General features: G+C 48.7%; 4 non-coding genes across 4 annotated transcripts; 1 reads left to right on the top strand and 3 right to left on the bottom strand.

Moving 5' to 3' along the window:
• Positions 1–374: 374 nt before the first annotated feature.
• TRNAL-CAG (transfer RNA leucine (anticodon CAG)) lies at positions 375–447 on the top strand. Its single transcript has one exon. It is a non-coding gene; the product is annotated as a tRNA-Leu (tRNA).
• A 282-nt stretch (positions 448–729) lies between these two features.
• TRNAQ-UUG (transfer RNA glutamine (anticodon UUG)) lies at positions 730–801 on the bottom strand. The gene has a single exon. It is a non-coding gene; the product is annotated as a tRNA-Gln (tRNA).
• A 4,638-nt stretch (positions 802–5,439) lies between these two features.
• TRNAA-UGC (transfer RNA alanine (anticodon UGC)) lies at positions 5,440–5,511 on the bottom strand. Its single transcript has one exon. It is a non-coding gene; the product is annotated as a tRNA-Ala (tRNA).
• Positions 5,512–18,559: 13,048 nt separating this feature from the next.
• Positions 18,560–18,631, bottom strand: TRNAQ-UUG (transfer RNA glutamine (anticodon UUG)). Its single transcript has one exon. It is a non-coding gene; the product is annotated as a tRNA-Gln (tRNA).
• Between the last annotated feature and the right edge of the window lie 4,556 nt (positions 18,632–23,187).

Raw genomic sequence — 23,187 nt, forward strand, 5'->3', positions numbered from 1 at the left:
ATGGTATGAGGTGCATAGGTGGTGGTAGTGATCTAATACAGGGACACTCACCTGTGCCAGGTGCGGGCACAGGTGGTTGATGCAGCACTGGAGACAGATCCACGTTTACAAAGGATTTTGGATTGATTTGGGGCACTCAGAATGAAACAATACAATCCTTTAAAACTTCAAAAGATGGGGAGTGTCCATGGAGTAAGACATATATATCAACGGGATCTTGGTCGCAAGTTTAATCCAGTGTACAATGATCTGACTGACTTCACTGGTATGGAAGGAACCAGCTGGCTGTAATGTTACTGTGTTGATATGCTGGCCTTCAGCGACCCCTTCTATGCGCTATCATAATAATGGGAAAGAAGAGCGCATAGAGACTCGTTTCCGTAGTGTAGTGGTTATCACGTTCGCCTCAGACGCGAAAGGTCCCCGGTTCGAAACTGAGCGGAAACACTTTTAGCAAAAGCCTCTTTAATCCTCAGTTTTGATCTTCCATAGTGAAGTCGATATGAACAAACACTATTTTAAAAACTATTTAGTAGCAAAATGAATACAGATTACATTTTTTATAGTGATAGTATGTAAAGAACACGAAAGAAAATAAAGTCAGACGAAACTAAGACCGACTTTCGTTAATGATGTATTCGAATTGTAAATACTAGGAGCGGGAATGAATGAAATAAAGGAAAATAAAATTGAGATTCCGAAAAGTGTCTCATTTCAGTGAAAAATGTGAGGTTCCACCGAGATTTGAACTCGGATCGCTGGATTCAAAGTCCAGTGTGCTAACCATTACACCATGGAACCATACACTTAGTGCTACGGTACCCCTAATTTTTAGCTAAGCACAGGTGCCCTGAAATCTGCAGTACTATGAGATTTATGATAGCCTAATACACCCTTTCCCGATATCAGTAATTCTTCATCATTGGGACTTTGTATTATACTTATGTCTTTGTAAAGAGCTTGTCACGGAGAATGAGTACCTCAGGGAGCACTGAGCAGAGGTTGAAACCCCTTAACATATGCACCTTACCATCTCACCTGCATGGGATTTCATGACTCTTTCTTGCCTTTGGACCACTCATAGAATACAGGCCTGGAACATTATGTTAATTCCCCATTGCCGTCATGATGCCATTCTGGAAAATGACTTGAAATGGCTGTTGCATTGGGCTCTGTTCAGAAAAGACTCTTGGGTTTTCTCCTCAATTACCATATCTCCAAGTGAGATTAGGCAATTTAGTATCTAGCACAGTCTCTGAACATTTCGAATTTTACAGCTTGTGAAAGATTGATATGATTGTATGAGTGTGGATTATACACAACAGTATGATGTGTTGGCCTTGCTACAATGAAATAGTATTAATGTAAGGAATAGTTGAAAAGACTCTTGCTGGGGTGGACTGGGTTGTTGGCTCTTCTGCCGAGTACACCAGGCTGCCCCAGTGCCCACCCATTGGTCTAGCACAAAGGCAATCTCACTAGAACCCATTACTTGGTTCAAAACGGAGTGAAGATCCCAGGCACGTACCCCATATGTTTCAGTAAAGAGCCAGCCTCCCTTTGAACCATGCCTGCTGAGCCTCCTTAAAGCCCCACATCTTGTTCCAGTAGAGATTCAGTATTCTTGGGACACCCCCACCCCCTTGCCCAGCTGCCAAGTTTTCAGTCTATGTATGTGTGACATTTACATATTTGGAATGTACTTAACTGTTGGGGGGCCGCAGGTGGACACACTGCCGGCCTCTCACGTGCTGGGGGAGCCAGCACCTTGGTAGTTTGCCAGGATCACCTGAACTTACTATTGTTTCAGGCCGGGACCATGATGGCCCATGGGGACATGGGCTTGAGGTGCCGGGGGCACTGTGGATGCCGGGAGCATCCTGGGTGGAGGGTGGCCTGGGCGGACCCAGGGCACCATGCTGATGCAGGAGGCCCAGACCAGCGAGACCTGCCGGACCGTGATCACATGGTGTGGGCCTGCAGGCCAGGGCTGGGGACTGGCAGCTGAAAATATTTAACTGTTTCCAAAATCCAGGTCTCACTCCTGCAACCTTCCTGAACCTCCCGCTCAGGACGAATTGTGTATCTCTGGTTTTGGGCTGTGGGGAGTGACATTATCTAATTCTTTTCACCAGCCGGGGCTGGAAACTGCAAATGGGGGCTGCTCTTTTTCCAGCCCTATGTGTCCACCTGCCGTGTTAGGCTAAACACGGGGCTAATTGCTCATTGTCATTTCCTCTCTAAAGAGGATGTTTCTCTGCTCGATCGTTGGTGTGACATCCATCGCTGACAAGACATAAACAATATGGCCCCCGGGTCTCTGAAGTCACCTGGAAGGTGTGAAGAAGACGTTGCCCTTCCAATCGTGAGTCCCTCTCCCTCGGGACAGCCTCCCCTTCCTGTCCTGCTGCCTTTCTCCACCTGGGTTACCTTTGCTTTGTGACCCTTGTGTGTGCCGCCCTGTGAATTGGAGTTGGAGGGGCCTTGGCCCTCCACCATGTTATATTGCCTGGTGCCCCCATTCCCCCCTTTCAGGGTGGGTGTGCCATCTCTCTAACATATGAAGTCGGGTGCTGCTATGCCCTCATCCCGAGCTTTAACCTGCTGTTGGCCTGGCATTTATCCTCGCCTGAAGCCCATACCAAATAAAGCCCAGGCATAATTATTTACAGAATATTAATATTCAACATGCAAGTCCACACAGACGATCAGTAGCGTACGTGCTTCAACACTTCTGTCCTCCAGCACCCAGCTCATTCTAATGCCATCAGCTCTCTTTTCAACATTGTACTACTTTTGACTGGCCGCAACGGCCAGAAGGGGTTGGCGCCCCTTCGCTGCCCCCATCCTCCTCCTCTTTGCTTCTTCTTTTTTTCTCTTAATAAAACCATGCTCTCTCAATCCGTCGTTAAAATTCAATAATATGTCTGAGCCCACCTGAGATAGGTCAACCCCATCTTTATCGTAGTATCCTGGTACACCCCAATTCATTAGGCCATCCCTAAACGTTGAGAAACATGCTCCCCTGCAAAACGTTGTCATGTCCATATTCCATTTTTTCTGGCACTTCTCCACAGCCATGTGTGAATTTGCACCCCTCCATATTTATCTGGGCACGATTCTGGCCATATGAGTCCACAAGCGCCCCCTTCCTCGCTCAATGCCCAGAACGTGGCGCACATTTCCTTAAGCAGCTGCCTTCTTCCCAGCTGTGCCACATCGTTCCCCCCCAGATGGGTGCACGATTCTGGCCATATGAGTCCACAAGCGCCCCCTTCCTCGCTCAATGCCCAGAACGTGGCGCACATTTCCTTAAGCAGCTGCCTTCTTCCCAGCTGTGCCACATCGTTCCCCCCCAGATGGGTTATTATTGTCTCTGGGGGTCACTCTTCACCCAGTAGCGGCTCTCTGACCTCCATCCGGCAATCCATGTGGGACCTTGTCCCAGGAAGCTCTTCTTATTATGCCTCTGAAGATGGTAACACCTCCCTTCAGCGTACTGGAACTCTCTCCCGGGAGGTCCCCTGCGAAAGAGTGTTTCACCGGCAGCCCTGATATGACAAAGCCACTCTCACATTAGGGTGTCGATCACCAGAGTCATTTTGAAGCATGCAGACATGGATGGTGGGTGCAGTTAGAGTACCACGAGATCAGGTTTAGGTCAAGAGAGGGGTTTTACTGTTTTGGATTCTGTCAGGCTTCCCTACGCATCCTTCCCTCTCCCCACTCTCTGCAGACACAGGCACTCTATATATGACATTGGAAGACAAGGTACACATGTCATAGCAGCCTGGATTGGACACTGACTACGTTCTTGTTTTGGGCCAATCTGCTGTAGAATGTTGCCTTTATAAAGGCAGGAAATGTGGTCCTCAGTTGATTCATCTTTGGATTCTCAGAAGAAGGAGAAGAAGGATTCATTGGAGCTGAAGACAGAAGGCTTCAGGGCAGAGGCAAGCTCTACTCTCTAACCCACCCAAGGGCACATTTGGGGTGACCAGCTTGCGCGATCTAGCCAATCATTTTTGAAAAGTCTGCACTGTACCATTTGAGCACTTCGAGCGGACTCAACCTGTCTCAGCGCCCATGATCTCGTGGGACCACCAATTGAAACGGCTTGACACTGACTCGATCCAGAAAGAGCTCCAATAAGCCTGACTCGATGCTGCTGAGCCCCAATCACAATAGACATGCGCATTTGAAGAATCTTTGTCCCCCTTGTCTGCCTCGGCACCTCAGTAACTTTTAAGCCACCTTTCTTAGCCATTTAAAAGACATATCCTTGAACATTGAAATGTGCTGCTAAAATCATTGGCTAAAATCATTGGCCAGCACCCCTGTCTTCACACTGAATGCCCCTTTATTCCCATAGTGTGTATTCTCTCTGTTTCCTTTAGAGAGGTGGGTCTTTGTTGTTTTTAATTTGCTGTATGCACTGTACGTATTTCCTAAAGTTCCTGTTTTTGTAGAACCTTGGTTGGGCATTTATTCATGTTGGTACCACCATACTATTGGTGTTTGTGTGCAAATGTAACAGCTCAAACGCCTCAGAAAGAATTTAGACTGCCCTTTGCCACAGTTACCAAAAGAGGCATAGGGGGTATACCTGTCGGGTGTGTCGGCTTCCACTTTATGATTGCGCTCATTGCAGGTTTAGTAGCAGTCTGGGGCTGAGTAGGTGTTTTGGACAATACTCACCCCTGTGCTCCTACAGAGCAATAGTCATTTCGTCACCCCGAATGTAAAATTTTCTGTTATGACCCAGCAAGGTTTGTGCCATACAAAACACAATACATACATGCAATAAAACATGCCTGTGCTATGCTATAAGATCCTTGTGCACTGCCACAGTGAGGCGTTATGTATTGCCGTATGCAGAAATGAATGTACTACTGCTTGCAGACGGCGGCGAATCAAGTGCACAGTTTTACTTTGACTATGTATATGTTAAGAGCGTTGAAACAAAGTTTTAAAAAACACATCAACGAATAGGTTATGATAATTTACAGCTATTTTTAAAGAAAACATTTACTGAATTCTATTTTTCCCTTTTAAAGAACTCCTTCCAGGCACTTCAGAGAAGTCACGTGGAATGTTTGCCTGCCCAATCCTGCCTGCTGCTGCTGCTTCCCATGATCACTTTGTTCTATGCTATCTAGATTTGTCAGTCACCATCTCTCCAGGGGTTTTGTTTACTGTGAACCCCATTCGCGGTATTGCTGAGGCAGCTCCGGCTGTTTGTTGTCTAGACAGGGCCCCATTCTGGTAATGTGAACTAGTCACAAGAAGGATAGTCTTGAAACGTGAGCGACGGAATATGTTCAATGTAGTGAGATGCGACATAAAATTATAGCCCTCCTTACCAGAAACCCAAAGAGGATGTAACAGTATATCCTTTAAATGTTGACGTTCATGCGTACCCCAAAAATTATATGCACCTGGAGATGCCGGGGATTGAACCCGGGGCCTCATACATGCAAAGCATGCGCTCTACCACTGAGCTACATCCCCTCACATTGAACACACCGCCGTAATACCTCTGCCGTCCGACCCTCGGCCCAGTAAATCTGCACATGAAATCTAGTTTGTAAAAAAGGTTCGACAGTGAAATCGAAAGTGATATTCGATGCTGGACCGATATTGTTTCTGCTATAGGGACTGCTGGTCGCTGTGCTACATCCCTTTACGATAACGTTCCACTAATGTTAGAGTCGGCACGGAGTTTTTTGTATGTGGGAACTGTTTTCATTCTCTATCTCTGTTCTACTTTCGGATGTTTCCTCTTTCGCCTCGCCACAGAAATCAGAAGGAATGTGTCAGGCTTTCGTTTGCCACCACATTCTCATCACCTGGTATAGAGCGAACTTCCCACAATCTTTCTTCTGTTTTATCTCTGTCCGCAGAATATCGATTTTCAGGGATTACAGCTGGGTTCACTAGCAGGAATATGTGTCACCAGGGTTGTGCCACAGAGGGCCGATCCAATAGCAAAGCACCACCACGTGACTGCTTGGCACCATGTGCTGCTGCTTTTAAACAAGCATTGGCAATGCCAACAGTTTGGACGTTTATCTAGGCCTGGGAAAGGCACTTGCCAGGCACCACCCTAGTGGTATTAACTGGCCACTGATGGTACCAGCAGCAAAATGGTGTGTGTACCTGGGTATCTAATAATAGTGCCGGCAAACGTCTAATACTTAAATCTTAAAACACAAGCCATCACAGTAGGCTTTGTCAATGCATGTTTTTATCAAGACTTCAGTGAAGGACACGCATGGTGCTTGTGAATGTAGACTTGGTTACGACATTTTAATTACACCGGTGGCACTTTACTCCTGCAATTAAGACATTAGCCCTCAGAAGACTGCTTTGAAAAAACACTGGCAGACATTTCGAGTGCAAAGCTAGATGGTAAGTCTTGATTAAAGTTAACTCAAAGAGTTCCCATAATTAGGAGTTTTGGGTCTGGAGGGGCAGGACTGGGTGGGAATGGCCACATGGCCATGGCAGTCAATGGGTGGGCAAATAACCAAACAACACTTACAAGCTTTGGTTCCCTCCTCAGATGCCTTTTTTCCCGATCTGGACTCTAATGCCATAGTTTCAGCATATAGGTGGGTGCCACCTAATAGCCCAAAGTAATAAAGGATCTAGGTGGCAACAGTGTCTGCCTCTCAGTGCTGGCGCACAGCTGTTTTTAAGTCCAAAGCTGAAAGGGCCATGCCACATTTCTGTGTCTGTTTCCTTGACACAGTATAGAAAAAGGGATATTGTTTATTAGACTTTTGCAGGAAAATAATTGGTCAGCAGGCTGAGCAACCGTTGAGCACTTAGGTGAGTGGGGGGAGGTGGCAGGCCCGTCTAGGGTCTGCCGCTGCCCACATCCTCTTCCTCTCTGTCCCATCCACCAAGTTATCTTTTTTTTATTTATTTTTTTACTTTTATTTATTTAGCTTGGCAGCACAGGAACAGGTGAGCTACATACAGGACAAGTATAATCAGAGCAATGCAGGTAATACAAACATATAAAGCAAATTCAAAACCAGTTTGTGCACATGTGGCAGACATCCAAGGTGGGTGTGGGGGCAGTGAGTGAACAATTCCGGAGGTTGTGCGGGAATAGCAGGGGGAGAGGACTGGAGATGTAGAGTCCGAGGCAGAATCAATGGGAGCCATGTATGAACGAAACCTTGACCAAACATCTCTGGGTCTTTAGTGGGTTGGCTGTTGTATAGCCCAGGATTCTTCGGTGTCCGAGGCCCATGTGACCGCCCTAAGCCACTGTGCATGGGTGGGTGTGGTAGGCCGAAGCCAGCAGAGTAAAATAGAGCGTACAGCAAGTAGCATGCAAAGGCCAGCCAGTTTTTTGGAATCTCAGCGGAGCTCAGAAAAGTCATGGAAAAGACAACTCATTGGGGATAGGGTAATAGGGTGATCGAGGATAGCTGACATAGTAGCACATACTGCGCTCCAAAATTGAGTGAGACGGGGGCAGGACCAAATCATGTGGATATAGCCAGGGTTGTCGCAGCCACACCTGGGGCACCTTGGGGACAAGTCATTTGAAATGTGGTGTAGTCTGCTCGGGGTGTAATGGTATCTGTGAAGCACCTTGAATTGGATCAATTTAAAGCGGGAGTTAAAGGATACCCCATGAATACATGCACACATTCTGGCCCATCGGTCATCTGTGATTTCGAGACCAAGGTCATCCTCCCAGGTATGTCTTAAATTGGTAAATGTAGGGGCCGATCTAGCCTGTACCAGGGTGTAGAGTCTGGAAACTTTGCCCCTCATGGGGGTGGGAGAGGAAAGCTCCGTAACTGCAGGTTCATCAGGTGGCAGCACTGGGAAACTGGGGTATTTGTGTTTAAGGATTTTCCGGAGGGATGACTACTGAAGCCAAGCGGATGGTCTCCGCTTCAAGGACAATGGAAGATCTGGCCACTCTATGAAGTTACCCTGTTCGAAGAAGTCCCGTAGTTGTTCATATCCAGGCTTTGCCCACCGGCGAACGATGACGGGAGGTACATGTGGGACCTCCGGGAGGAAGTTCCAAAGTGGAAAGTTACCATGAAAGGGGTGGGTGATGCCTAGTAATTACCATGTTTTAGATAGGGCCAGAGAAGTAGAGGCCGCCGGGTCAAGTGAGTCTAATACCCTCGGCCTGGGCGTGATAACCAGGGAGCAAATATCACGATCGCTGATCGATAGCTTTTCGAGTCTGACATGAGGTGGGGGGTCCAATGTTTTAAACAAGTGTGAACTGTATTGGAGTTGGGACACCAGCCAGTACTTAAGGAAGTCAGGAGCACCGAAGCCGCCAACCTCCACCGGGATGGTCAGGGTCTTGAGATTAAGCTGGACCACGTCTGAGTGCCAAAGAAAGGTATTAAGGGTACGAGTCAGCGCCCGGAAGAACCCGCCGCTCGGCCACTGGGGGATATTGGCGAACCTGTACAGAAGCTGGGGTAATACTACCATTTTTAGTATCCTATCCTGCCGGCAAGTGAGATCGGGAGCCTACTCCAGCGACTTTTGTCGTAAGGCTAGTGAGGTATTTTTGTTAGTTCTCTTCAAAAACCTGTTCGAATCGGCGAGACACTACTATGCCCAGGTAGGTAAAGCTTGACTGGGCCCATGTGAATCGCTGGGTATCAGGAGGGGGGCGTGTGCCGGCAGTGAGCGGCAAAAGGGTAGATTTAGAGCAATTTACTTTGAGGCCAGAAACTTGTCCAAAAAGGATATCTTCCAATATCGGAGCAAATTGGTGTCGGGGGAACGGATGAAGAAAGGGCATCATCAGCATACAGGGATACTATGTCCGCGAAAGGTTCCTTCTCTATGGCAAAGACCAGAGGAGAGAAGGGACAGCCCTGCCTAGAGCCCCTAGTTATTTGGAAAAGGGGGGAGCATCGGTCCTCAGTACGAACCCTGGCCACTGGGTTGGAGTACAGCAGCCCGACCCAGGAAAGGAAGCGGGGCAGAATTTGCATTTTTTAAGAACCCGCCAGAGATACTCCCACGAGACAGAGTCGAAGGCTTTTTGCATATCGAGTGCCACTGCTACTGCGTGGAGATTTGGGTTAACCCTGCTTATAATGTTGAAGAGACGCCTCAGGTTCAGAGAGATGGAGCGTCCCGGAATAAATCCCGCTTGATCGGGGTGAATGATATGCGGCATGTAGGGGGCAAGGCGTAGGGCTAGTAATTTGGCGTCCCCGTTGATAAGCGAGAATGGACTATAAGAGCAGCATTGAGTGGGGGGTTGACCGGCCTTCAGCAAAACGGTTTTTGTGGCTTCACAGAGCGAAGAGGGAAACAGACCTACCTCCACTATTCCTCCCAGAGGGCCATTAGGCGAGGGAGTAGGAGTGATTTGAAGTGTTTATAGAATTCAACGGGAATGCCATCTGAACCTGGGGATTTCCCTGATGAGAGTGAGTCTATGGCATCCAAGAATTCCCCGGGGGTGAATGGATTCTCGAGACAGCCAATGGTCTCAGGGGAGAGGATCGAGAGGGGAAGCTTATCTAGGTAAGACTCAATCTCCGCTCTTGGGACATTATCTGCATTGGCATATTGGGATTCGTAGAAAGAGAGGAATTCAGAGTTAATATCTTGCAGGGACTTGGCTAGGGTACCATCGGGTCTCTCCACTCCAGGGATGGGAGGGGCACCGAATTCTCGGTGGAGAAGCCTGGCCAGAAGATGGCCTGGGCGTTCACACTCGCCGTATTTCCTCGCAAGTCCCGGGCTGTCCAGGAAATTCAGTTCGCGGTCTGCAAGAAAACGGAATGTGTCAAGTTCCGTACCGATTGATGCCAGGAGTTCCGGAGTTTGGTGTAGCGAGCATTGAGCTTCCAGTGCGGACAGCATGGCTTTGCTTTCAGCAATATTTCTGTGAATTGTTTTACGGATGCCGTTCTCCTTAGACAGGGCAATACCTCTTATATAAGCTTTGAAAGATTCCCAGAGGGTGGCCTGGGAGGACACCGTGTTGGTGTTAATTTCGAAGAACTCCTCAATGGCGGTCTCCAGCTCTGAGCTGAAGACGGGGTCGAGGAGAGAGTGAGGTTTCATTATCCAGTGTCTGCTGCGGTCACGATCCGGGCCCCAACAAAGGGTAATAGTCACCGGTGAATGAACAGAGAGGGTTCTGGGAAGGATCGATAGGTGAGATATGTTCCTTATAAGTATGTCACACACTAGCCATCTATCGATTCAGGAATATGAGTCATGCACCGAAGAGTAGAAGGAGTAGGAGCGGGAGTCGGGATAGAGAAGCCTCCATGCGTTCACCAGGGAAAGACTGGGGAGAGATGACAGTGTAGTGTAGGCTGCTTTGGAAAGTCGGCGAGGTCTGGAGCCGGATCTGTCAAGGTCTACGTCAAATATCATATTAAAATCACCTCCCTAGAGGATTATTACTAGCAGGAAGCTGTCAAGGAGAGACGTGAGATGTGAATAGAACTCCAGGTCGTCGATATTGGATCCATAGATGTTTAATAGGACCACCTCCTTATTCTGCAGACTACCATGGACTAACACATATCTGCCCAGGGGGTCGATCTGTGTAGATATGGGGTTAAACTTAAGGCTCCTGTGAATTAGAGTCATAACTCCCCGGCTTTGGGTAGAATAATTAGTAAAGTACCTCTGAGGGCCCCACATTTTGGCAAATCTTTCACAATACTCGGTGTAGGCGTGCGTTTCTTGTAAAAACAGTATTTTGACCCCATTGCGTTTGGCCTGAAGCTGTAGTTGTCTCATCTTCTTATAGTTTCCCAGCCCCCGCACATTCCAACTCATGAATGTCAAGTTATCCTCAGTCGACAGTCAAGAGGCGGTCATTAGAAGTGACGGGTTAACGGGGTGGTGCTCCCCATGATCGGTGCACCATTTGATCAGCCTTGCAATAATAACTGAACAATATTGCCGCATATTCTACCTCCCCTGTGGATACCAAGCCTTTTTTAACATAAAACCCAACAACGCCCACCCCCTCCCACGTCCCGCCCCCAAACAAACAGAGGAATGACAACCCCATGCCCAAACAACCAAATCCAAACCAATGGCATCAACGCCGGGGGGCCTGTGAGCTGGCCTGGCGGCGGTGCTCCGGACCGGAAGGCAATTTAAGGATAAGCATGGTGCCTAGTGATGACATCTTGTGCCACCCGGTTAGGACTCCACCTGGGTGGAAAGGGCATGATCGCAAAATATAGAAACAATTTTCTCACGTATGGGGGAAGTAGCCCCCTAATCAATCAACTAGACCAGGAAGGTGACTGAATTTAACAGCAACTAATAGAGTAAACTAGCAACAGTGGATGAGTGCTGCAGAGAGGAATTGAACCAGAGAGGCGCTCAGTGATAACTACGAGAGTCTCCCATGGGATTTTAAGGCCAGCCCTAAGGACCAGAACATACATGTCATAGACCGAAAAACTCGAGTAGGCGGAAGACAGCCCCTTCTCACGCTCATCCACCGGCTAGACATTTCTGTACCAAGTCGGAGTCCCAAATCATGAACAATCAGCCAATAAACATAACATTGACAATGTGTGTTTCAAAAGGGGGTCAGCCGGGGAAATGTTCATCGATAAATCTGGAGGCCTCCTCAGGGATTGTGAAGAAGTAGACCTGGTTGGAATGTTCAATGCTCAATTTAGCGGGGTATAACATGGAGTATTTGACCTGCAGGTCTCGAAGCCTCCTCTTTACTGCCAGGAAGGTTTTGCGTTCACGTTGGACTGCCACCGAGAAATCAGGATATAGATGGATCCTGGCAGCGCCCAGAATGAGTTCACCCTTGGCTCTAGCCGGCCTGAGCAGGGCATCACGGTCACGGAAGTTTAGAACTCTACCTATAATGGGTCATAGTGGTGCACCCGGTCTGGGCTTTGCAGTGAGGGCACGGTGGGCTCTCTCGATCGCGAACTGTGGGGAGAGTTTTGGAGTCTAACAATTTTAGTAGAGTGCACTCTATGTAATCCTCCATGGGTTCCTTTATGCCATCTTCGGGTACTCCGATAATGCAGAGGTTGTTACGTCTCGAACGTGATTCGAGGTCCTCGTTCTTTTTCTCAACCTCGGCGACACGGCCAGAAAGTGTGGAGACCTCCGCCCTTAGAGAGCTCAAGTTATCTCGGCAACCCGGCCGTCGGTCCTCTCCATATGAGCCTTGATAGAGGGTATAGTGCCATTCATGTCGTCAAGCTTTCTCTGGAGCGTGGTGAACACCTCCCGGATGTATTCCATCATTTTTTGAGCGTCTGCCAGGTCTGAGGTCGAGGGGTTAGATGGTTCCTACCCGGACACCTACCCCGACGGGGTTTTTGTGAAAATGTTAATCAAGCATTGCTTCTTTCCAGCTCCCTTGGTCATGGCGCCAGGCGGAGGGTGGGGGCCCGAAGGCCTGGGCGGGCGGCAGGAGTGTCGAGGCAGGTCGGGAGGCAGAGGGCAGGACACAGAGGATGGTCGGACAGGCTATTCAGAGCATTCGGGCGCCCAGAGGACGACAGGGTTGAAGTGGAAAGTAGTGCTGTAATAGGATGTGGAGTCTCTGGTCACCACTGCCCGCCAGTTCGCAGGACCGGGGGGGATCTCCCGGGCCGGCAGTGGTATGAGGGCAATGAGTGGTCAGTGAGCGGATCCCCTGATGTCGACCGCCCCGAAGATCACGGGTGAAGGCCAAGAACCGGAGATCAGTGTGCCGTGACAGGGGTGGAAGTAGGAGCAGCTATGGGCACTGATGTGGTTGAGCAAACTGGGGAGTCCACTTCCCGTGTCGGAGGAGAGGTCCGCCAAGGCTCCCAGCAAGGCAGTGGTGGACCACAGAGGGGTTAGCAGGACGCCCACGGCCAGGCAGCGAGGAGACAGTCACTGCAGGGGTCTTCGATCCCAGTATATCCAAGTAAAGCAGATGGTCCAGTCACCGCACGCCGCGGTAGGGGGCACCAGCATGGTGCACCACTAACCATGGTCTGTGTGGCCCAGGGGCCAGGTGTCCCAGCTGATATATGTGGCGCAATGAGCGGGAGGTGTATCACCACGGCGAATACCCCATGCAGGCACTACGGTGGAGAGCAGTAGGATCCACACCAGGAGAAGAGGGCCCAATCCAAGGGCCAGCAGCGGGCAGCGTGTGCCAACACCTAAGTGGTGCACGGGTTAATAGATGCCGGTGCCCGAGGAATCCGTGTCCCCCCCGAGAGGGCCCACCAGGTCGCGTTAGGAGCGGGGGCCCTGTGCATCTGGCAGGGTAGCAGGGCAGCGGAGCGTGACGACAGCCACACTGGGTCTCGGCACAGAAGGTCCAGGTTCCGGTCGTGAGTCCAGGGAGGGAGGCGACGCGTGCCAGCGCCGGCAGCACTACAGTGCGGATGGGCAGAGTGTCTGGTGGGACCCGAAGGGACTCACCGCAGTAGCCAGGAGCGGGAGCGTCCCGCAATCCGGTCCCAGATCAGGAAGCCTCTTCTCCGGATCCACAAGAGGCACTGATAGGCAGCACGCCGCCCTGGGAGAGGTGGCAGAGCAACAGCTCTACATTCGGGGTTGCACCCCGGGGTCCAGTCAGGGGGCTGGTGTCTGCGCACAGGCCGCAACGGTTCCTCGAGGTGTGGGGAGAAGGTGACGCTGCACCGCACAGTGCCCCTCCCCCCAGTAGGCCCCGGATCCTCAGAGTCAAGCCAAATGACTCTGGAGCAGAGGAGGGAGGCAGAACGGCGCTAGCTCCCGGCCCAATTTCAAAGCACTGGATCTCTGCGATAGGGTTGATTCAGGACGCGGGGTTCGAGCAGCACACGCCCGGGTCCTGCAGCAATTTAATAGGGTAGCTGGTCCAGGTTTTAATAGGGCACCAAAGGAGGATTCAAACAGGAAGGCGCCTCACGAAGCGGAGCTCACAATCAGGCGGCCATCTTCTATGAGAGCTACAGCGCCCCCCTCCCCAACCAAGTTATCTGAGTTGTGATGTGATAGAGATGCACAGAGGGATACAGAGAAAAAAAAGATTTCAGTACAGGGAGACGAGATTCAGAATGAGAAGGCAAAAGAGTGGGGAAATAATTGATGAATGCATGAGGAAATAAAGTGGACTTAACTGGAAAACAAAAGGGATTTATACTGAATGGTAAGTGTTATTACTTGGCTAGACTAGCTAATTTGGTTGCATCCTGCCTGAAGCTATTTTCTGACATGGCATTGCATTTTTACTGGCATCAAGGGTAAATTATAGCCAGTATGATGAGCGTTCCTATATCGCTATACTGGCATTATGGGTGCAGCCAGTCTTGACATGTTTTCTTATTGTGGCATGGCATTTTTACTGACAACGTCAGCAGGACTATGTTCTGATGTATGGATACTGGCATATAAGGGCAAACCACATCAAGGATAGTGGCCCATCACAGCCTCTGAGCGACTAGATCTCATTGCAGTACACTTGCTGTGGAAGCAGACACATGCATGTATGTACGCATGTACAAATGCGTAGACTGTGGCTAGTGTCGGCACTTTGCACAACCACATACACACTCTAATTTCACTTTCTTCTATCATTGGGCTTTGGTAGCTCTGCACTAGTGGTGGAGTTATGAGCTATTAATCCGCGGATTTATGTGCCTCTATTGCTCTTCTGAGGTACTCCTCCACTTATCGATGCTCCATGGAATGTGTCCCTGTTGAGTCTAGCATGATCTCTAGATTAAAAACTGTTACATAGTACCCACTGAACCCTTGCTTTTCAGCTCTTTTGTCTCATCACAAGTATAATCATCCAACCGATTCTTGAGGCCCTGCTTCGTTGTAGCTGTTCCAGGAGACACCTGGTCCTTTGCAAAAGAATAGTGCGAAAACCGTACAGAAACATCTGACCTCTTGAAGACTGGTGTGCACCTTACTTCCTCCCACTTTCCGGCAGGAGATTTATTTATTGATTACGGTAGCGCCACCCACGCTGCAGCATCGCGCTCTCCCTCTGTAAGGCGGCAGAGGCCCCTTAGCATCTACTCTCTTCTTGGGGCACATTTCTTCTGACCGGCGGCGGATGCCGCCTCTTCTGCATTTTACTTTTGCAGCGGATGCTGCTTCATGCGTGTTCTGGTTTGGAGCTGCTATCGCGGAGCTGGGCACTTTCTCCCTCGGCGGGAGCAGGCAAAACACTTGATGGCCGATGCCGCAGTGCTGCAGGCTGACCCGCACTCCGGCTGCACAAGCACCCTCTTCACACAGGGCTGCGGCCAGGGAGGGTCTGCCGGTGGGTCACTGGGCATCCACTCTCTCCTTTTCTTGTGGCAGTGGGTGCTGCTTCCTTTTCTTTCTCCTGCGGGCAACAGATTGTGCTGCAGGGGTCCGTCTTCCTCGTCGCCATTGGTGGGGGGCGACAGTGGACACACGGCCAGCATCACAAGTGCTGGGGGTGCCAGCATCTTGGTAGATTGCCGGGATCACCCAGACTTTCTGTTGTTGCAGGACAGGATCCCAATGGCCCATGGGGACATGGGCCTGGGCGCACTGTGGATGCCGGGAGCATCCTGGATGGAGGGTGGCCTGGGTGGACCCAGGGCACCATGCTGAACTGGGGGGCCCCTATGGGACTCCCGAGAATGGGAACTTACCACCGTTGCTGGCACCCGTAATATCCCGGTAACACACGGATTTCAGGCACCGGTAATGGTAAGGTGAGTTTGCTGGTAGCCGGCCGGTGGCTCAGGCGGGTTACCGGCCAACTCATAATGAGGCCCAATGTCTTTTGGACTGACATACTCCTGCCCGTATTGGAAGTGAAAGAGCTTGAGGGACTGGTTAATCTTCTTTATGGCCAAAGCTGTCTGAACTGGTCAGGGTGCGGAGTAACAGCTCTCCTCTAGCCCTACACCAGCTTAGGTTTCCCAGGAGTCAGCCGTTAGTAAAACTCTATGTATGGAGCCACTGGTGATGATGGTTGACCAGCTGGGATTCTTCATGAAGCAGTGTGTGCAAGATGCCCATATTTATCTAATGGTGTCAACCGAGGAGAGCATCCGGCAGCTCAAACAACCCTCCCAGAACATTAGAGACTGGAAGAGGACAAACGCAGCCCTTCCAAGACTCAGTTCTTGTTCTATCCCTTAGCTCTGCCTGGGAGAGTTCACTTTACATATTGTTTTTGCGCCAATATATTCTACAGTTAAGTCCTGGGCTTCTTTGTGTTCCCTGACTGTCCCTTGCAAAACATATTGTATTCACTATCTAATCTGATGAACAAAATCTACATCTACTGAAATGTATGGCACCTCTTTGCCTAAAGATGGTTTTAGGACAGTAGTTCAGAGTCTTGTTTTATTAAGAGTGGACTGTATGAATTATGTTCTGGATTTCCACGCAAAGTAAAATCTGGCACCCATAAGGCGGTCTAACATACTGAAGCCCTGCTTGTATATACATTAAGGATGTTAGGTCAAATTTCTCCTGATCACTGCGTCACAATGGGGCAAGCAACATAATAAATAAACCTCTATATTTTTTTTAAAACTGTTCAGCCCAGTGTTTCTGTCTATTTATTTATTTGGAATTATTAATATATGTAATCAGGTCATCCAGAAGAAAACGTTGATTCTCTATTAAAAACAAACATTACAAAGTGAAACATAAGAAGTGGAGCCTTTTGTTGTAGTTTGGATGATTCAGAACGACTGTCTGTGTGGATGCTGGGCCTCATGGAATGTTTGGTGGAGCCTGCAGTGTGGGAGGCCTGAGGGTTCCGTAGAGTGAGGGGGCGGTGGGGGGGGACTTGGAGTTTGGCAGGGAACCAGGACAGATGCATACCACCTTCTCTCCTACCTTCATGAACTGCATCTATGTAACTAAGACAATAAAGCATCTTCTGTTTGTACTTACCTGGGTCAGCCTGGTTCCTGCTCTGTCATCTCTGATCCAGGCACATCTTGCTCGAGGCAAGATACACCTGTCCTAAGGGGGCGTGTCCAATGTGGAACACATCTGAACGTGTGCTGTGCACTTGGAATTTCATCAAACATGTTTTAAATGACTTTTTGAGCAGTGCTCCTGCAGCTTGAATTGTAATTGGATGTTTTGTATTTATTAAGAAATTACTGTATTTGTGATTACTTAGTACGTGTATGTTGCAGTTCTCTATTTCTCTGGAAATTGTCCTCTGGTTCCTTTTGGGCACGGAAAGTGTTCACAATACTAAATAACAATAATAAATACAATTCCCTTGCATAAGATTGCTCAGGCCTGCTGTGGCCAGCACACAGCCATACTGCCCAGGCACCCTCTTGCAACAAACTCGTTAAAATGCCATTATCGGTCATACGTTGATACATCTGTAGGTTTGGTCACAATATGCACAACCAGAAATACACTTCACACACGCATGCTCAAGCCCTCTAACGATAATCATTTTCTCTGAGACAAGTGATGACATTCAACCAATGGCGTTCCTGGGCTGCTGAGTTACTGGGGTGCCTTCTGGCTGCTCTGTGGTAATTGCATCGGCAGAGCCTCAAACCAACACATGGCAGAGGACACCTGGGAGACAGTCACACAGCTGTCTATTGAGTCTATGTGATGCTGGAAGCTCAAACAAGATGCATGTCTTTAAAGCACCGCATTCACGGGCTTCTCTCTGTCTTCCTCTAGCACGTGCACTGCTGTGCTATAGCCTCCATCCTCTGGGCTGCGCCCCCTGTGTCATAGTGGGCCCCCTATGTGTCGTCCTCTTTGGGTGTGTGATTCAAATTCATGTGGCTCTCTGGGCATTGCATTTTTCAGGGAAAACAATATATCTTCTGTTGCTGATAAATCGTTCAGGTGTGTGGCGCATGGTATGAGGTGCATAGGTGGTGGTAGTGATCTAATACAGGGACACTCACCTGTGCCAGGTGCGGGCACAGGTGGTTGATGCAGCACTGGAGACAGATCCACGTTTACAAAGGATTTTGGATTGATTTGGGGCACTCAGAATGAAACAATACATTCCTTTAAAATTTCAAAAGATGGGGAGTGTCCATGGAGTAAGACATATATATTAACGGGATCTTGGTCGCAAGTTTAATCCAACGTACAATGATCTGGCTGACTTCACTGGCATGGAAGGAACCGGCTGGCTGAAATGTTACTGTGTTGATATGTTGTGCTTCAGCACCCCCTTCCATGCGCTATGACAATAATGGGAAAGAAAATCACGCGAAAGACTGTTTCCGTAGTGTAGTGGTTATCACGTTCGCCTCACACGCGAAAGGTCCCCGGTTCGAAACTGAGCGGAAACACTTTTAGCAAAAGCCTCTTTAATCCTCAGTTTTGATCTTCCATAGTGAAGTCGATATGAACAAACACTATTTTAAAAACTATTTAGTAGCAAAATGAATACAGATTACATTTTTATAGTGATAGTATGTAAAGAACACGAAAGAAAATAAAGTCAGACGAAACTAAGACCGACTTTCGTTAATGATGTATTCGAATTGTAAATACTAGGAGCGGGAATGAATGAAATAAAGGAAAATAAAATTGAGATTCCGAAAAGTGTCTCATTTCAGTGAAAAATATGAGGTTCCACCGAGATTTGAACTCGGATCGCTGGATTCAAAGTCCAGAGTGCTAACCATTACACCATGGAACCATACACCCTATGCCACGGTACTCCTGATTTTTAGCTAAGCACAGGTGCCCTGAAATCTGCAGTACTACGAGATTTATGATAGCCTAATACACCCTTTCCCGATATCAGTAATTCTTCATCATTGGGACTTTGTATTATACTTATGTCTTTGTAAAGAGCTTGTCACGGAGAATGAGTACCTCAGGGAGCACTGAGCAGAGGTTGAAACCCCTTAACATATGCACCTTACCATCTCACCTGCATGGGATTTCATGACTCTTTCTTGCCTTTGGACCACTCATAGAATACAGGCCTGGAAAATTATGTTAATTCCCCATTGCCGTCATGATGCCATTCTGGAAAATGACTTGAAATGGCTGTTGCATTGGGCTCTGTTCAGAAAAGACTCTTGGGTTTTCTCCTCAATTACCATATCTCCAAGTGAGATTAGGCAATTTAGTATCTAGCACAGTCTCTGAACATTTCGAATTTTACAGCTTGTGAAAGATTGATATGATTGTATGAGTGTGGATTATACACAACAGTATGATGTGTTGGCCTTACTACAATGAAATAGGAATAATGTAAGGAATAGTTGAAAAGACTCTTGCTGGGGTGGACTGGGTTGTTGGCTCTTCTGCCGAGTACACCAGGCTGCCCCAGTGCCCACCCATTGGTCTAGCACAAACGCAATCTCACTAGAACCCATTGCTTGGTTCAAAACGGAGTGAAGATCCCAGGCACGTACCCCATATGTTTCAGTAAAGAGCCAGCCTCCCTTTGAACCATGCCTGCTGAGCCTCCTTAAAGCCCCACATCTTGTTCCAGTAGAGATTCAGTATTCTTGGGACACCCCCACCCCCTTGCCCAGCTGCCAAGTTTTCAGTCTATGTATGTGTGACATTTACATATTTGGAATGTACTTAACTGTTGGGGGGCCGCAGGTGGACACACTGCCGGCCTCTCACGTGCTGGGGGAGCCAGCACCTTGGTAGTTTGCCAGGATCACCCGAACTTACTATTGTTGCAGGCCGGGACCATGATGGCCCATGGGGACATGGGCTTGAGGTGCCGGGGGCACTGTGGATGCCGGGAGCATCCTGGGTGGAGGGTGGCCTGGGCGGACCCAGGGCACCATGCTGATGCAGGAGGCCCAGACCAGCGAGACCTGCCGGACCGTGATCACATGGTGTGGGCCTGCAGGCCAGGGCTGGGGACTGGCAGCTGAAAATATTTAACTGTTTCCAAAATCCAGGTCTCACTCCTGCAACCTTCCTGAACCTCCCGCTCAGGACGAATTGTGTATCTCTGGTTTTGGGCTGTGGGGAGTGACATTATCTAATTCTTTTCACCAGCCGGGGCTGGAAACTGCAAACGGGGGCTGCTCTTTTCCAGCCCTATGTGTCCACCTGCCGTGTTAGGCTAAACACAGGGCTAATTGCTCATGGTCATTTCCTCTGTAAAGAGGATGTTTCTCTGCTCGATCGTTGGTGTGACATCCATCGCTGACAAGACATAAACAAAATGGCCCCCGGGTCTCTGAAGTCACCTGGAAGGTGTGAAGAAGACCTTGCCCTTCCAATCGTGAGTCCCTCTCCCTCGGGACAGCCTCCCCTTCCTGTCCTGCTGCCTTTCTCCACCTGGGTTACCTTTGCTTTGTGACCCTTGTGTTTGCCGCCCTGTGAATTGGAGTTGGAGGGGCCTTGGCCCTCCACCATGTTATTGCCTGGTGCCCTCATGCCCCCCTTTCAGGGTGGTTGTGCCATCTCTCTAACATATGACGTCGGGTGCTGCTATGCCCTCATCCCGAGCTTTAACCTGCTGTTGGCCTGGCATTTATCCTCGCCTGAAGCCCATAACAAATTAAGCCCAGGCATAATTATTTACAAAATATTAATATTCAACATGCAAGTCCACACAGACGATCAGTAGCGTACGTGCTTCAACACTTCTGTCCTCCAGCACCCAGCTCATTCTAATGCCATCAGCTCTCTTTTCAACATTGTACTACTTTTGACTGGCCGCAACGGCCAGAAGGGGTTGTCGCCCCTTCGCTGCCCCCATCCTCCTCCTCTTTGCTTCTTCTTTTTTTCTTTTAATAAAACCAGGCTCTCTCAATCCGTCGTTAAAATTCAATAATATGTCTGAGCCCACCTGAGATAGGTCAACCCCATCTTTATCGTAGTATCCTGGTACACCCCAATTCATTAGGCCATCCCTAAACATTGAGAAACATGCTCCCCTGCAAAACTTTGTCATGTCCATATTCCATTTTTTCTGGCACTTCTCCACAGCCATGTGTGAATTTGCACCCCTCCATATTTATCTGGGCACGATTCTGGCCATATGAGTCCACAAGCGCCCCCTTCCTCGCTCAATGCCCAGAACGTGGCGCACATTTCCTTAAGCAGCTGCCTTCTTCCCAGCTGTGCCACATCGTTCCCCCCCAGATGGGTTATTATTGTCTCTGGGGGTCACTCTTCACCCAGTAGCGGCTCTCTGACCTCCACCCGGCAATCCATGTGGGACCTTGTCCCAGGAAGCTCTTCTTATTATGCCTCTGAAGATGTTAACACCTCCCATCAGCGTACTGGGACTCTCTACCGGGAGGTCCCCTGCGAAAGAGTGTTTCACCGGCAGTCCTGATATGACAAAGCCACTCTCACATTAGGGTGTCGATCACCAGAGTCATTTTGAAGCATGCAGACATGGATAGTGGGTGCAGTTAGAGTACCACGAGATCAGGCTTAGGTCAAGAGAGGGGTTTTACTGTTTTGGATTCTGTCAGGCCTCCCTACGCATCCTTCCCTCTCCCCACTCTCTGCAGACACAGGCACTCTATATATGACATTGGAAGACAAGGTACACATGTCATAGCAGCCTGGATTGGACACTGACTACATTCTTGTTTTGGGCCAATCTGCTGTAGAATGTTGCCTTTATAAAGGCAGGAAATGTGGTCCTCAGTTGATTCATCTTTGGATTCTCAGAAGAAGGAGAGGAAGGATTCATTGGAAATGTGTTGGGAATGGTTAGTTTATACCAAAGTTCTCTGCCATAGAGCTGAAGACAGAAGGCTTCAGGGCAGAGGCAAGCTCTACTCTCTAACCCACCCAAGGGCACATTTGGGGTGACCAGCTTGCGCAATCTAGCCAATCATTTTTGAAAAGTCTGCACTGTACCATTTGAGCACTTCGAGCGGACTCAACCTGTCTCAGCGCCCATGATCTCGTGGGACCACCAATTGAAACGGCTTGACACTGACTCGATCCAGAAAGAGCTCCAATAAGCCTGACTCGATGCTGCTGAGCCCCAATCACAATAGACATGCGCATTTGAAGAATCTTTGTCCCCCTTGTCTGCCTCGGCACCTCAGTAACTTTTAAGCCACCTTTCTTAGCCATTTAAAAGACATATCCTTGAACATTGAAATGTGCTGCTAAAATCATTGGCTAAAATCATTGGCCAGCACCCCTGTCTTCACACTGAATGCCCCTTTATTCCCATCGTGTGTATTCTCTCCGTTTCCTTTAGAGAGGTGGGTCTTTATTGTTTTTAATTTGTTGTATGCACTGTACGTATTTCCTAAAGTTCCTGTTTTTGTAGAACCTTGGTTGGGCATTTATTCATGTTGGTACCACCATACTATTGGTGTTTGTGTGCAAATGTAACAGCTCAAACGCCTCAGAAAGAATTTAGACTGCCCTTTGCCACAGTTACCAAAAGAGGCATAGGGGGTATACCTGTCGGGTGTGTCGGCTTCCCCTTTATGACTGCGCTCATTGCTGGTTTAGTAGCAGTCTGGGGCTGAGTAGGTGTTTTGGACACTACTCACCCCTGTGCTCCTACAGAGCAATAGTCATTTCGTCACCCCGAATGTAAAATTTTCTGTTATGCCCCAGCAAGGTTTGTGCCATACAAAACACAATACATACATGCAATAAAACATGCCTGTGCTATGCTATAAGATCCTTGTGCACTGCCACATAGAGGCGTTATGCATTGCCGTATGCAGAAATGAATGTACTACTGCTTGCAGACGGCGGCGAATCAAGTGCACAGTTTTACTTTGACTATGTACATGTTAAGAGCGTTGAAACAAAGTTTAAAAAAAACACATCAACGAATAGGTTATGATAATTTACAGCTATTTTTAAAGAAAACATTTAATGAATTCTATTTTTCCCTTTTAAAGAACTCCTTCGAGGCACTTCAGAGAAGTCACGTGGAATGTTTGCCTGCCCAATCCTGCCTGCTGCTGCTGCTTCCCATGATCACTTTGTTCTATGCTATCTATATTTGTCAGTCACCATCTCTCCAGGGGTTTTGTTTACTGTGAACCCCATTCGCGGTATTGCTGAGGCAGCTCCGGCTGTTTGTTGTCTAGACAGGGCCCCAGTCTGGTAATGTGAACTAGTCACAAGAAGGATAGTCTTGAAACGTGAGCGACGGAATATGTTCAATGTAGTGAGATGCGACATAAAATTATAGTCCTCTTTACCAGAAACCCAAAGAGGATGTAACAGTATATCCTTTAAATGTTGGCGTTCATGCGTACCCCAAAAAATATATGCACC

This window comes from Ambystoma mexicanum (assembly GCF_040938575.1).
Source record: "Ambystoma mexicanum isolate Mex_15411 chromosome 12 unlocalized genomic scaffold, UKY_AmexF1_1 Mex_chr12_unloc.2, whole genome shotgun sequence".
Classification (NCBI taxonomy): Eukaryota; Metazoa; Chordata; class Amphibia; order Caudata; family Ambystomatidae; genus Ambystoma; species Ambystoma mexicanum.